This window comes from Beta vulgaris, chromosome 7 (genome assembly GCF_026745355.1).
Source record: "Beta vulgaris subsp. vulgaris cultivar EL10 chromosome 7, EL10.2, whole genome shotgun sequence".
In the NCBI taxonomy this organism is placed as follows: domain Eukaryota; kingdom Viridiplantae; phylum Streptophyta; class Magnoliopsida; order Caryophyllales; family Amaranthaceae; genus Beta; species Beta vulgaris.
In genome coordinates this window covers 27,286,828-27,301,450 of record NC_079208.1, presented here as the reverse complement: position 1 = coordinate 27,301,450, position 14,623 = coordinate 27,286,828, and the positions used below count along the sequence as shown (strand labels likewise).

The 14,623-nt window shown below is 39.0% G+C and overlaps 1 long non-coding RNA gene across 2 annotated transcripts; it reads left to right on the top strand.

Moving 5' to 3' along the window:
• Positions 1-964: 964 nt before the first annotated feature.
• LOC125499349 (uncharacterized) lies at positions 965-13,944 on the top strand. Of its 2 annotated transcripts, none has more exons than XR_007276174.2 (2): positions 965-1,673; positions 9,808-13,944. It is a non-coding gene; the product is annotated as an uncharacterized LOC125499349 (long non-coding RNA). The 2 variants fall into 2 exon arrangements; XR_007276173.2 differs by lacking the exon at positions 9,808-13,944 and adding an exon at positions 8,325-9,564.
• Positions 13,945-14,623: the final 679 nt, after the last annotated feature.

Below are 14,623 nucleotides of genomic sequence, written 5' to 3'. Positions count from 1 at the left end.
ACTGAAAGACTTAATGAAAACGACATACCATTTTGGGGAAAAACTATTGTGTTTAGTGGTGATTTCAGGCAAGTGTTACTAGTGGTTTGAAACGGAACAAGAGCTCAAATGATGGATGCATCATTTTTCAAGTCCCCTATTTAGAGACGCGTCAGTATTGTGCAATTGAGAGAAAATATGAGATCAAGATATGACAACACATTTGGTACTTGGCTGCTCTTAATTGGCAATGGAGATGAACCTACCGTGTCAAATCACATGATAAAACTGCCAAACCATATGGTGATACCATCAACTGATGATTGTTCGATTGGAATGTTGATTGACGTTAGAGGAAAAAAATGGAAGGGTTGGGCTTTAAGGGCTGCATTTTTCAGAAAACGCATCCCTTAAGAATGAAGGGTTGCGTTTAGCCAAAAATCCGTAGCCCTTTAGGTGAACGGTTGCGATGGGCCCAAAACCCGCAACCCTTCATTTTGGAAGGGCTGCAGTGTAGGGCTGTAACAAACTTGCTTTTTAAATAATATGTTAAAATTTTAATTATATTTATTAAGTTAATTATGTTCATGATATTATTATTTTACTCGGCTGAAATATAATTTTTATAATGTCATGTTTGTAATATATGTAGAGTTATTATTATTAAAATTATTATTCGTTTTGATATTCAAAACTAATTGAGTGGTATGTGACCCAAATAGGAAAACCCCAACATTGTAACCTTAGGGTATGAATATTGGTAGTCTTAAGGGGAGTCTTGAGCAAAGACAATGCAATAATGTTGAAATAAAAAGATGGGAGTCTTGGAATGAATGTGATAATTAAAGAGTCCATCCAAGACTATGACATATAAGGAGTTAAATTTCTAACCACTTGAAAGTTGACATTTGTCTTTTATTTTTTATTTCCTTGTAAAATCAATTTAAAACACAATATGTGGAGAGTTTGAGGGATAAAGTATAGAATTAGAATGAATGTGGAGTAAGTCTATAAGATTAAAAAGTAATAGAAAGCTGATGTGGAACAGTCTGGAGGTTGGTGTTGAGTCTAAACTCACCCTTAGTCGGGTTATTTTACATGAAACAAAACCAACACCGACCCATTTCCTAACTCACGGATTCATCCTTCTCTCTCCGTTTAAAAAAAACCCAAAATCCCAAACCCTCACCCGTAAAAGTTAAAACCCTTAACCCCTTCCCCGACGGCCGACATGTCACTTCTTGTCTCTCTTTCCTCGTGACGGTGCCTGCCCTTTGCCGGCGTTAGCTATACTCGCCGGTGACTCTGCGCCACTGTTCTTTTTTCTTTCCTTTCGTTTGTTGCTGCTGTGATGGTCGTGGGTCGACGGTGTTGATGCACCTTTTCACCCTTTATCAGTTGTTAGTGGTATGCCTGACTCCTCTTCGCCGTCGTTCTCCTCCTTCATCCGCTTGTGGTTGATGTTGTTGTTATTGTTGTTGCGGTCCTCTGTCGCAAGCCACTGCTGGTGGTTCCCCTGCTTACCACCAGAGTCGCTGTTGTGTTGCTGCTATCCTTTGTAGCGAGCCGCTGCTGGTGGTTCCTCTGCTTGTGGCCACTACTCTGTTATTTCTCTTCTGTCGCGTTGTTGCTCTGCCGCACGGTGTTGATGTTATTGTGCTGTAATATTTGCTGGTTGTGCGAAGTACCAAAAGGTACTACACCTCTCTTTGCTCCTCTCTTGATTCTGATTAGGTTCTTTTGAAATTTAAATGTAGATTCTAAACTGATTTATGAACGATTGATCGTGGAATGTGATTATAGTGGTCTGATGTTGATGATACAGAGTTATTATGGATCATGTATAAATATATTGAAAGTTGTTAAGTTGTTTATTGCCTGTTAAGGATTTGTTTATAATAATATAAGAAAATGATTGATAGAGTATGAAAGTATAACTTTGGATTTCTCATAAGAAATCGATTAAAGGAAATAAAGTATGTTATGTATATCTCATATGGTAAACAACTTAGATTCGTAATACGTTGAAAGGTAACTAAATAAAGTTATGAAATGTGTCTCTGTTGTGATTATGTGGGAATCGCCTTGCCGTGCTTGCAATTATAAGAACGATAGTGGACTATGAGAATATTAAGTGAACAAAGGTGTTGCATGTATGTGTCCGCGAGAACTAAAGCTATGCACTAGTATGACAATGTAATTGTTGTGACTATGTTGATAGTTGAGTCATTTTCAAGTAAAAGCAACCAAAGCATGTGTTACTCTTGTTTACGGGGTTATTACTCAGCTTTGCTGATATGTCTATGTTGTTTTGTCATTTTGTGGCCTGTCACTTAGTGGGTAGCAGTTTCCCTAAATGTTTGAAGATAAAACTATAAGTTAATATCTTGTAAGTTGAAGCGGATACGAGCTCGAGCATCGTTATAATTGTTATCGAAGTGAGGACGCCATTGCCGGGGACCGAACCCGGGTCACCCGCGTGGCAGGCGGGAATACTTACCACTATACTACAAAGTTTGGATGCATGAGGGGTGGTGGTGAATATTTAGGGGTAGTCAAGCTTCGAAGGAGTAGTCTTGACAAAGGATAAATTAGGTCGTTACTAATCTCCTAAGGTCAAACAAAACCTAACTAAGTCACTAAATTAGGTAAAGTGATAAGTAAGGGTCGAAATCCACAATGAATAGCAAGAAGAACACTAACGTTGCTAATTGTTGCAAGCTAAGTCGAAGATTTAGCAATATGTTTTGTTAAACTAAGAACTAAATTAAGCAATCAACTAAGATGTTAAGGAAACGCTAAATGATTAGACAAGAAATTGATTGATAAAACATTGGGAGAAGAGGATAAACACCATCCAATCATGATTTAAGAAATAAGAAGCGCGAAATATAAGGGAGAAAGATCAAGCAACAAACCCTCACTCAATTCTTACTCTCATGAGCAATTAAGTAAGGGGCCGTTTGGTTTCCATGACGGTAAGGAAACGGAATCAAGAAAGGGGTAGAGGGAGAAAGGAAAGCAAAACCCTTAGATTAAAAATGTTGTTTGGTTGAAATTTTTTGTTTTTCTCTTTCCTCTTTTTACATCCTTCCACCACCATCCTCCCTCTCATGTTTGCCGGAGCCCCGTCGGAACTCCCACCGCGTTGTCGCCCTGCCGGAACTCCCACCGCGCTGTCTCCCCGCCGGAAATCCCACCGCACAACGCCGGAACTCCCGTAGGCGCCTACGATCTCCCCCTCCCCTTTCAGATCTGCCGGCCAGTGGACAACCCTAAACGTCGTTCTCTTCCGGCCAGTGTACAACCCTAAACCTCGTTCTCTTCCTCCACGTCGATCTCTCCCTCCACGCCGTTCTCTTCCGGCCTGCGATCTTCCGATTTTTCGAGGGTAGTCGTGGGTAATGGGTGGGTGGGGGTGGGTTTTCGAGGGTTGTAGAAGATTTTTTGGCAGGTCTGGTTGGCGTTAGCGATGGTTTTTCGAGGGTGGGGGTGTTTTCCGGAATTGGGGGTGGTTTTCCGGCAGGTGTGGTTGGCGGTGACAGTGGTGGAGGTGTGGCCGGTCGGTGGTTAGAGTGGAGGGGTGATGGTGGGTGGTGTTAAGCAGTGGTGGGTGGTAAAGGAGGTGATCAATGGTTTGGTCAATGGTAGGTCAATGGTTGGTCAAGGAAAGGGTAAGTGAAACCTTAGGGGAGGGTGGGGAATGGATGTAGAGGACTTTGGGGGTAAGGATGGGGTAAAGGGAATGATAAAATAACACAAACAAACATCAAGTAAGGGAATTAGCTTACTTGATTTCCTTACCCTTTCTTAAATACCTCAAACCAAACGCCCCTAAGAAAATAACATAAACATCAACCCTAAACTCCTCTCTCAATTTAACTAAGGAATCAATCAACAAACATCCCAATCCTAGAATGCAAGTAGACGATAGTCATGCTATTGATCAATTAAGAAATCCAATCGAACCCCTAACTTTTTAATATACCAAAATCAATCATGGTTGGGTTTTCACCCCAACCCCCAACTAATTAACTACTCACTAAACATCATAGTCATCATAATAATACTAATAGAAGGAGAAAATAAATCAAACATAAACAACTAAACAATCAACACACCATCTAATGCAAGATTAAGTTAAAAACTAAAGTCTAAACATGGATTAAACTAATTTAGATAAAATTTAAATAAATAAAAATATAAAAGGATAAAAAATAGAGAGAAGAGGAGATATTACTTAAACCATGAAGAAGAAATGAAGATCTTGCATGAAAAATACAATTTTCGTCATAATCCAAGCTACAAAATCATGGAAATCTACTCTCTCTCTAGAGCTTCACTTTCTCTCACTAGATTAAGCTAAGAACTCCCTGAAAATGATTTACTGGAATAAAAGTTAATTTATCATTAAGTGAAAAGAGAATTTATATCCTTACAAAAACGGGGCTAAAATCAGTGTTTAAGGAAAAACTGTCGCGAAAATAACAAGGAGCGTCCGCTCCTTGTTAAATAGGAGTGCCCGCTCCTAACAAAGTGAGGCGATGGAGCGAGTGCTCAAGGGTCGCTCCATCCCTACTGGCCAACAAGGTGGCTGCCCAGCAGGTAAGGAGCGCCCGCTTCGTGTCAAATGTGCCCAAGGAGCGCTTGCTCAATGGGAGCTCCTTGGTAGCTCCAAGTTTCTGCTTTGTTCTGTCATGTACAGGGGCCTGGAGGAGCGCCGCTCCTCTTTTACAAGGAGCGCCCGCTCCTCTTTCCTTTTGCACCTTTCCTCAATTATAATCACATTAAACAATAGTTAGTGGTCAAAGGGGAGGGGGAAAGAACCATGAAATTTCATCTACCTAGCATGCACTGTTAGAGGATGAAAATGAGGAAATTAAAGGAAAAAGTGCATTTGGATTCAAAATTATCATGTAAATCTTGTCAAAATATGCATGAGTGAGACTGAATTCTCACTCATCAAAATTCCCCCAAGCTTGCCAATTGCTTGTCCTCAAGCAATTAACTAGAGAAGGGACACATTCAAGAGAGAGCGAGAGATACACGATAGAGAGTTATCAAATACTAAAGCACTTTTCACGGTTTCGCCCAAATCGAGTAATGAGGAAATGGTCCACAAGCAAAGAACAAAGAGCAAATTTTCAAGATCAATTCTTTCCAAATGTGTTCAAAGGTTAGGGTGGAGGAAAAGACTAAACAAGATTGCAATTAGGACACTTTCTTAGGCTTGTTACTAGCTCATTAGAGACACTTCTAGCTATTCTAAAGACAAAGACTCTTCAAAGGTATAAATATTCCAAATGCTAGTCCACTTTCCTCAAACAAACAATTAGGCCTTAGACTCCAGTCTACTCAAAACTTAAGAAAATGGAACTAAGTGTGGGAGGCATCCACAAATTGACCTCTTTTATTGTACTTTTCAATTTTTTTTGTGCTTTTCATTTTTTCACACCTTCTTTGATTGTTTTTGCCTTTTTCTTTTTATTCCCTTATTATGGGACTTCATTACACAAATATGAGATTAACTTGCATAGAAGACTACAAGTACTTGTGGCTTTTGTGCCACTTATTACACATAATGAAAACTAAAGCTTAAGTTCCATGTAGAGTTTTGTTTTGGGATGCATGGAGTTCATTTAAGGACACATGGGACCGCAAAGTAGAAGCAAGAATACCCAAGCATGAACAACTTAGTCAAAATTCAAGACTAGACGAGCCATTGAGCGTTTCTTCTATCAAAAAAAAAAAAAAAAGACGAGCCATTGAGCGTTCATTAGCTTCATTTAGTATACTCTAATGCAATCATGATTAAGCAATTCCTAGATACTTAACCCATGCTCTCATTCTTCTAGAGTAAACCTCTATTCATGTACTCTAGATTCAAAGAGAGGGAACTACATAACTCATTCTTGAAAGTCTATCATGGGCAAGAACCAAATATATATATATATTTTTTTTATGCAAATGTTTTTCATGCAACTAGTCTATAAAAGCAATTTAAACTATTTACAAGATAGAAGTGAGAGAAGCGTACCTTGAAGGTTTGTTGTTGAATCATCATTAGAAGGATCAAAGAGACAATAAATTGTTAGTTTGACAAAAATAAAAATATGCACTTATCATCGTTAACAATCCATTGTCTTTTGATGGAACAACTTTCATACAAACCAAGTAGCATAGATCACCCACCTCACTACCACCAATCTTCCTATTTCCTCAACAAGACTACTCCTTCGAAGCTTGACTACCCCAAACTATTCACCACCACCCCTCATGCATACAAAGTCCTTAATTCAAGTACAAATTAATACCCCACCAAACTTAAAAATAGCACTAGTCCCTAGTGCATAAAACATAAACAAATAATGAGGGAAGGGGGGAAGGGCAATGACTAGATCGTGGGTCTAGTCCATCTGTGGGCGAGGATCGCCATAGTTGCCATAGGGAGGCATCAGATGAGGGTCCCAACCGCCGAAGTATCCGGGATGGTACCCATAATAAGGGGGTGGGGGAATACCTTTACTACTACTACCACCACCGTTATCGGGGCGAGGCACAAAAGGATAGTTGGGGATCACCAACCGGGTTTTGCCAATCGGTGGGGTGGTGGGGGTAGGTGGGTTGGTTGTTTTGCCAATCGGGGACCGACCCATGTTGAGGTCCAATGGGGGTAGTTCATATATGGTGCAAAATCACCTCTTTCTACATGGTAGTTGTAGATTTGGTTGGTTTGCACCATCATGCCATCATACCATCATAGTCACTCCGCATGCCTTCCATCATAGAAAGCATACGATTTTGAGTGAGAGAGAGAGGTAATGGCATGCTCAAGATCGAAGGAGGAAGGAGGTTGTCTAGTGGAGCGACCTTGGGGAGGGGGGCAACATGCTCGACACGAGGTAGGGGATCTTCATCTTCAGGCTCACTAGCGACATCCCAACCATTTCTAGCTTCTCGGTCAATCCTAGTGCCCTCGGGGTCTGGGAGGAACCAATGATGGTGACCCTTAACAAACCAACTCCAACGCTTCGGGTCATGGGTAGGACGGATCCATTGCATCTGTCGCAAGGCATCAAGGTTAAGGAAAGGGTTACTATCAATGGCCTTGAGTTGTTTTAGGTACTCCCCAAAACCCTTGTTGATGCCTATCAAAGATATCACGCCACCAATATTATGTCTCCCCGATAGAGTTCCCTTTTTTCTTTCTATACATCGCTCTAAGAAGTGAAAACCCGAGTTGAGCATTCACTACAAGAATAACCCTCATCAACGACGGAAAATCTTGTTGCTAATGAACAGTTTCTCGTCGCAAAAGCCTTTTACGACGAGATTTCCGTACCGTCGTCTGCGGTCGCAAAAGGCTCCGTCGCAAAAAACATTACGACCAGTTTGGATGAGCCGTCGTCATTGATACTTTACGACGAGGTGAAAAACTCGTTGCAAAAAGTCTGTATCTACGACGAGATTACCCGTCGCAATTGAATTTTTGAAAATTCAAATGATTCTTTTTACGACCATATTGTCTCGTCGTAAATCTCTTTTTTGAAAGTCATTGTTGACCTAACTACGACTAAATTCCGGTCGCAATTGTACTCTTGGAACTATTTCATTACACCACTAACGACCATATTTCTTGTCGCAATTCTTTTTCATGCATTTCTTACAACACATTTTACAACCATAATTCTTGTCGGTGTTCTTTTATTAAATGATTTTTATAGCACCTTTTTACGAACGTATTTATTTCGTTTTTTACCGGACCAAATTGTTACATTTTGCGACCATTCTTGCTTTGCATTCACTATATTAAACCATATACCGCTCACTCCGAATATCGTGATAAAACATAATTCATAAGTACATAGATGTCCAAACACAAGTACCAATAACAAAAGTATCTACAATCTTAGCCAACAGTTCAATATGATAAAAAAGTCTAGAGAATATGCCAAAAGTTTCACAAGCTAAAAAAACCATAATTATTGTAGTTCTTCCACATTGTAGAAAATGTCATAACCCGCAATGTTAGTCCATATCATTCCAACTCAAGCTTCACGTAAGGATCTCCTCCACATGTCATTGCTAGGATTAGTTTTGCCCAATCATGAGTCGCCTCGCTGCTAAGCCCCTAAAACAAAAGGTAACAAATTATAAATTACAATGTATAAATTTTTAACACATAACAGACAAAGTAGAAGTATAACTAACAATGAGAAAAAAAAATTAGTGTAAACTATGAAAATGAAGATCTAGAGGCCTTCTCTAAATAAAGTAGCATGAGCCCTTTTTCAAAGACTTCGAATAATGCTAAATTCCTCCATATTTTATTCCTCCATATTCAGCAACTGATTCAGAGCATGGAACAAGTTGTGGGTTATCCACCTCTACCGAGGGTGACACTTTTGTATAGCAAGCATGTAGAACCTGGAGGAATTTAGCAATATCAAGATCAAAGCATTATCAACCCATAACTACAGCTCACAGAGGCAGGTTGGTGCTACCATGTTCAAGTGTTATCCAGCCACAATAAAGTGAGTATACTTTAACCTTTACATAGAACATAACTCTAATAAAACAACTTAACGATTGAAAGATTAGTTTTCTCAGCTTGGACTGTAAGCAACAATCTGTGTAGTGCCTTGTGATTCCCAGCTCTCATAAGCCTTTTGCCATTTGAGACTAAAGATTCAACTCTCATACTTTATTGAAAAATGAAAAAGGCATCCCCTCCCCAAAGCTAAAGTGGGAGATTAAAGAAATGGAAGGAAGTAATCAAGGTTGACAAAGACATGGGCAAGCCAAGCAAGAAAAGGAACAAACCTGTCCAAACCTAAAAGCACGAATATCATGTAGTTTAAGCAAAGTTTAGACCAACAAAGTCAATTAAAGCAACATTATTAGTGGCCACTAATGATTTTTTAAATCAACTGCCCCTTTTCTCTCTCATTCAAAAATCAAAAGTCTAACTCAGGTATAACTTCATGTCATGGAATTGGAACCTATTCACTTCACATTCAGTCAAAGCCAAATAGTTTTGGAAACTACAAGTATGGTGATAACACATATACATTGGATTTGTAAGTACCCAAAGGTAGGGAAGAAGGTTTATCACAAAAAAAGTAGATTAATATACCTTGGCCTGAAAGCTTCTTCAGATTTTTAAAGAGTGTATGGTTTCTTCTTCTCATCAACAGAAGCAATCATTCTGACAACGAGAGGGGAATGGGAATGTGAATGCATGATCTTAGATTTAGAATATGATGGTTTATGGGAATGGGGATGAAGGAGCTTAGTTAATTGAAGAAGAAAGATAAACATGGAAATCGTCTGTTATCCTTCTTTCTTCAAGCGAACTTGTTCATCCTTCTCTCTGATTTGCTGCTATATTAAAATGAATGAGTAAATTAGTCACCAACAAGCTGATATTAAAACCCAACAAGTCACAAGTCTTCCATGAGACATTGGTTGCTACGTGATCCGGATGACTGGTATATATCATACATGTGTAATTTTTGCTTTTGTGTTTGTTGAGTACAATTACTATGCATTCCAATCTGAATACTGAAATGACTCTTAGCACTAGATGGAACTATCCCTAAGTTGTAATTTTTTCTAACATGTTGTAACCAGCCTAATATTGCTATAATTGCTCATGATACCTTAACATTTTTAGTACTGATGTGCACTCCTGTCAAGAATTTATAATCATAAACACATCTACACAAGTTCTATACTTCTACCGAGCCAACATTTTGTGGCTCCTCCCCAACCCTGGAGAACTACACTAAGCATATGACTCATAGAATATTATCCCACCTAAAACAGGATAAGAAGAGCATGCCTGAAAACAGTATAAGAAGAGCACAAAAATGTAGAACAGTAGAAGAAGCATACCTGAAAACAGTATAAGAAGAGCAGTCAAATTATATAACTTTCGGTGTTCAAGACTTCAAGTTTTTGTAAGCATGTCTTTTGTTAATAAGAACTCAAATAGATCAGGCTTGCTTCCCTCCCCCCCTCTGGAAGTTGGAGCCTTTCCTTCTCTTCTGTTGTACTAGAATTTAATGGAATGTGGGGGGGGGGGCGAATTCTGTAAGAGGTCTGCTTAGATAAAAAAGAGCTCTTTGAAATTATTAGATTAGTATTGCACTATCATAAATCTTTCTCATAATAGAAACTATACCTATTTCGCTAACCCTCCTGCAATCTATGAATCCATAACAAGCGAACTGATACATGATTCATCGTACAATGGCATACTTTTTGACTAATTGAACTGCAAGAGATCACATTTTCCAGAATTAGGGAGCAAAGATTGTATTGGATACCTTAAATGCTAAATTAACCAATATCATGTTATAATAAAGAGATACAATAGCAGTTATATAAATAAAAAAGAATGGATTCATATATGTTCTTCAACTAATCTTAGTCATAAACCAAGAAAGGAACGTATAGCATAGATATGTGATGTAAGTCCCACGTCGGTTATAGATCAAAAGAAACTTATGTCAGGTAGATTTGTTCATAATAAGTGCATTATTGCTGATAATTCCACATGTCTTATAAGCTATGTAAATATGGGACTTTTGGTGTAGTCATTGTAGTTGTAATCTGGAAAACTATTTAGCAGTGATTTTCTGATCTTTGATTAACATGGATTAAGGACATTAGCTCTTAGAATTTCAGTTTTAGACTATAATTTTATAGGTTCCTGATGAAAGAACGTAGGTGAAGCTATGATTCTGTAACATAAAACTCCTTTTATTATCTAACACATCAGGTCTAGCATCCTCAGTAGCATGACTCCTTTTATTATACGAGTGCAGATGCGTACTTGGTAGCATGAGTAGCATGATTCCTTTTATTATGTCAGTTGCTTGACAAAACGGGCTTGAAATTTGTAGATGTAGCTATATATAAACTAACCTTTCCCGCAGCCCCTGCACACAACCCCCCCTCCTACAGCCCTGCACACACACCCCCTCCTACAGCCCTGCACACCCCTCCTACAACCCCTGCACACCCACCCCCTCCTACAGCCCCTGCACACACACCCCCTCTACAGCCCCTGCACACCCCCCCTCCCACAGCCCCTGCACTAGAAAAGAGACACAACACAAATGGAAATATTATATAGTAGCTTTTGTAAACACCTTCCCTTTTGAAATATCCCTGCACTTAGGTTCCATCATTAAAAAATCTTGTAACAGAAATTAAAATGATGTTGCTATACGCATTGCTCTTGGAGAAATTAAAATAATCGCAGAAATTAAGAAAGCTCTAACAAAGGCTGGCGTGAATGTGGCTTCCTTGGAAGATTTTGCTTCTAGGAAATTAGAAGGTTCCAAGAGAAGCAACCATGTCATACTAGTCAAGAATTTGCCTTTCAGTTCAAGTGAAGGTGAACTCTCTAAAATGTTAGGCAGATTTGGGAGTCTTGACAAAGTTATTTTTTCTCCAACAAGAACATTGGCGTTGGTATGTCATTCTTATGTTAATTCTATTTAAGCCCAACATCAAATGATGTGTTGTATGCTTGTATCTTTATCCCTTATCAGTTGCTTGAGGTGACCACTTTTTCTTTGGGGGAAGGGAGTAGTAGGGAGATGAGACATGAACTGGCAGACAAGCATACAGTTTCACGAACTGAAAGGAAAATAATTTCAGAGTTCAGACTCGGATTGCCTTTATTTATAAGTTTAACTTTCTTTTGCTTGTATTAGCGTATGCTTGTTTTAAATTTAGATTATAAATGTCATTTACTGTATCATTAACGTGAAGGAGCAATATCTTGTAATTCTTCATCAAAATCTGTAACAGAAGAAGAGTAAAACAGAAGCTTGGAAATGATTTAACAGAAGAATCTTGATAATCTGTTAAAAGGTAATCAGCAGATTTAACAGAAGCTGCTGATTACTCTTGATGATTTAACAAATTCATCAAAATCAGTAACAGAAGAAGAGTAAATGATTTAATAGATTATCATCTTGCGCTATATTAATCATACTCACATTCTAATAAAATCAAAGCAAACTAACATAATACCAGCCAAATTCGACAATTGTTCTTCCAGTTTAAGATTTAACATTATGATTTAACATTATGTTCGTTTAATGAAATTCTAATAAAACCAAACAAACATAATACCAGCCAAATTCCAATAAAATCTTAAACGAACATAATACCAGCCAAGATTATGAAAATATTTAAATCAAAATCATGCCTTGAAACTGGAAGAATAATACCTAATTTCCCTGAAACATATGCCCTGAATCCAGTCCAAGAAACGTCACTCTTCTCGCCAATGGGAGGAATCCAGTTCGAGCACAACAAAAACATGAAGACCGTCAATTTAGGCGAACAAAAACAAAAGAGACCATCTGATTTTGGCTTTATAGCATGAAGGATGGAGAAACTTACCAGATAATTTGAACAAATGATCTCCAATTGGAGGAATTCGGATGAACAGAGGAGTTTGCGAGTAAAGAAGCTCAGAAGGAACCGCAATGGAACAGCTTAGGGTTTTTTAAAATTTTTGGGGATGAACAATCTAATGATATTTTTTTAATTTAATAGTCTTTTGCAACCGTGAGTTTCGTTGTACTTAGTAATTATATGGACGTTAAAAAAATTAAGAAACCGGGAAAGCTCCCGCTCAAGTTTTTTCGCTCAATTTCATACTTTTTACGACCAGATTTTAACGTCTACCACCAAATTTAAGACTCGTTGCAAAATAACCTTAATATCTACGACGGCTTTCAAAACTCGACGTAATTGGTACCCTTTTACGACCGGATTTCCGCACGGTCGTTAAGGTTGGTCGCAATTGCCATTCATTCTTGTAGTGATTGCCCCTAAGCGGTCGGGGGTCTAGGTGGCTATGTAGAGAACAATGAGGTCTTCCTAGGTCATTTTACTAAGCTCTTGCTTAGTAAAGACACACCAAACGAGAAGTCGATGGGTGTACCGAAGGATAGAGAAAACAATGGTCGTAGAGGAGACAGACCGAAATTGAAAGTTGGAAAGTCGAGAGATGAGCCTCCAAAAGGCTTATTGGTTGTAATTGGGAAAGTTTTGGAGGTGAGGGTGATAAATCCTCGCCTCCGAGGGCCAACCAAATACCCCATTCAACTCCGCTAAGGTTATTCGAAATTTGGTGTTAAATAGTTGGAAGGAAATATCAAATTCTTCCTCCCCATTTAGAGTTCGCTCAAGAGAGGCGAGGAACTAAAGGGTGACCCGCTCATATGTCAGGGCATGCAAAGGTGAAAAACAGTCCCAACCTAGGTCCGTTAGGCACGTTAGAACATCTTGGCGAATTCCAAGTGCTTTTAAGGTAGGGCCGTGGTAGAATTTGGTCGGGTTAATTTTTCGGTGCTTAAGTACATCATAGGCCTTTTGTGATTTGAGTCGGGGTCAAACCGAAAGTTAGGAATGTGGATTGAATCATTGGGGGGAAGGATTGACATCTGTGAGGTTTTTGTTTTTCTTGGTGCGTGAAGTCATATTATGGAGTTTAAAGAGAAGGCTCAACTACTATACACATACTTAAACAATCAACAAATGGACAATACAATCTCCAAATTTCAACAAAGTCACAAACAATATATCCACCAACAAAGTTCCAACAAGTCAAATGATCCTAAGGAGGTCCCAAAGGTGCTTCTATGACAACAATTCCAACAATCACAATAAAAGCTATAAAATAAAAACTAAAAAGAGAAATTACACTACAAGAACACACAAACCACAAAGATCACAAATCACAAAAAACATAAGAAATAAAAAAAAAAACTATCTAGAAAAACAGCTAATCCCACAATCACAAGTAAAAATTAAAAAGAAACTAATTATGTAGAATGAAAAATAAAAGAGAGAAGAGAAAAAAAACAGAAAAATAAAATAAAATAAAAATAAAATTCGAAAATTAGAAAAAGAAGAAGGAAGAGATGACCTTACTTGAATGTAGTAGGCAAAGGTGCTTCAAATCTTACGATGAGTCCGATTTCTTCAAGCAAACTCAAATTTCAAGTGAGAGAAGAGGATGAAGAGTTTGTGGGAGATGAGATTTTTGTGAAGAAAAAGAAAGTAGAAGATGTATGGGAAGAGAAGAGAGGAAGAAAAATGGAGTTGATGGTGATTTTAATGGAGTTTGTGAGAGATGAGAAGGTAGGAGAAAGGAGAGAGAAAGAAGAAAAATGTTAGGGTTTGAAATGGGAGAAAAGAGTTGAGAGAAGAAAGGGCCGAAAAACAGAAAATGGGCGGAAATAGAAAAGGGAGCACCCGCTGCGTGTTAATTAGGAGCGCCCGTTCCTTTGGGGAATTCTGAAAATTTTGCAGGTGAAGAGGAGCGCCCGCTCCTCAAGGAAACGGAGCGCCCGCTCCTCTCTCTCGCTGGGCCAAAGAGCTCCCGCTCCTCGGTCGCGCCTTGGGCGCTCCAACTTTCTGTAGTGCTTCCGTTTTTTTCTTCTGCAGGGTTTTCTGTACGGAGCGCCCGCTCCTTGTTAATGTGGAGCGCCCGCTCCTGGCTCGCTGGGCTAAGGAGCGCCCGCTTCTCGCTGGGCTAAGGAGTGCCCACTTCTCGCTTGCTCTTTGGGCGCTCTAACTTCCTGCCATGCTTTTGTTTTCTCATTTTGCA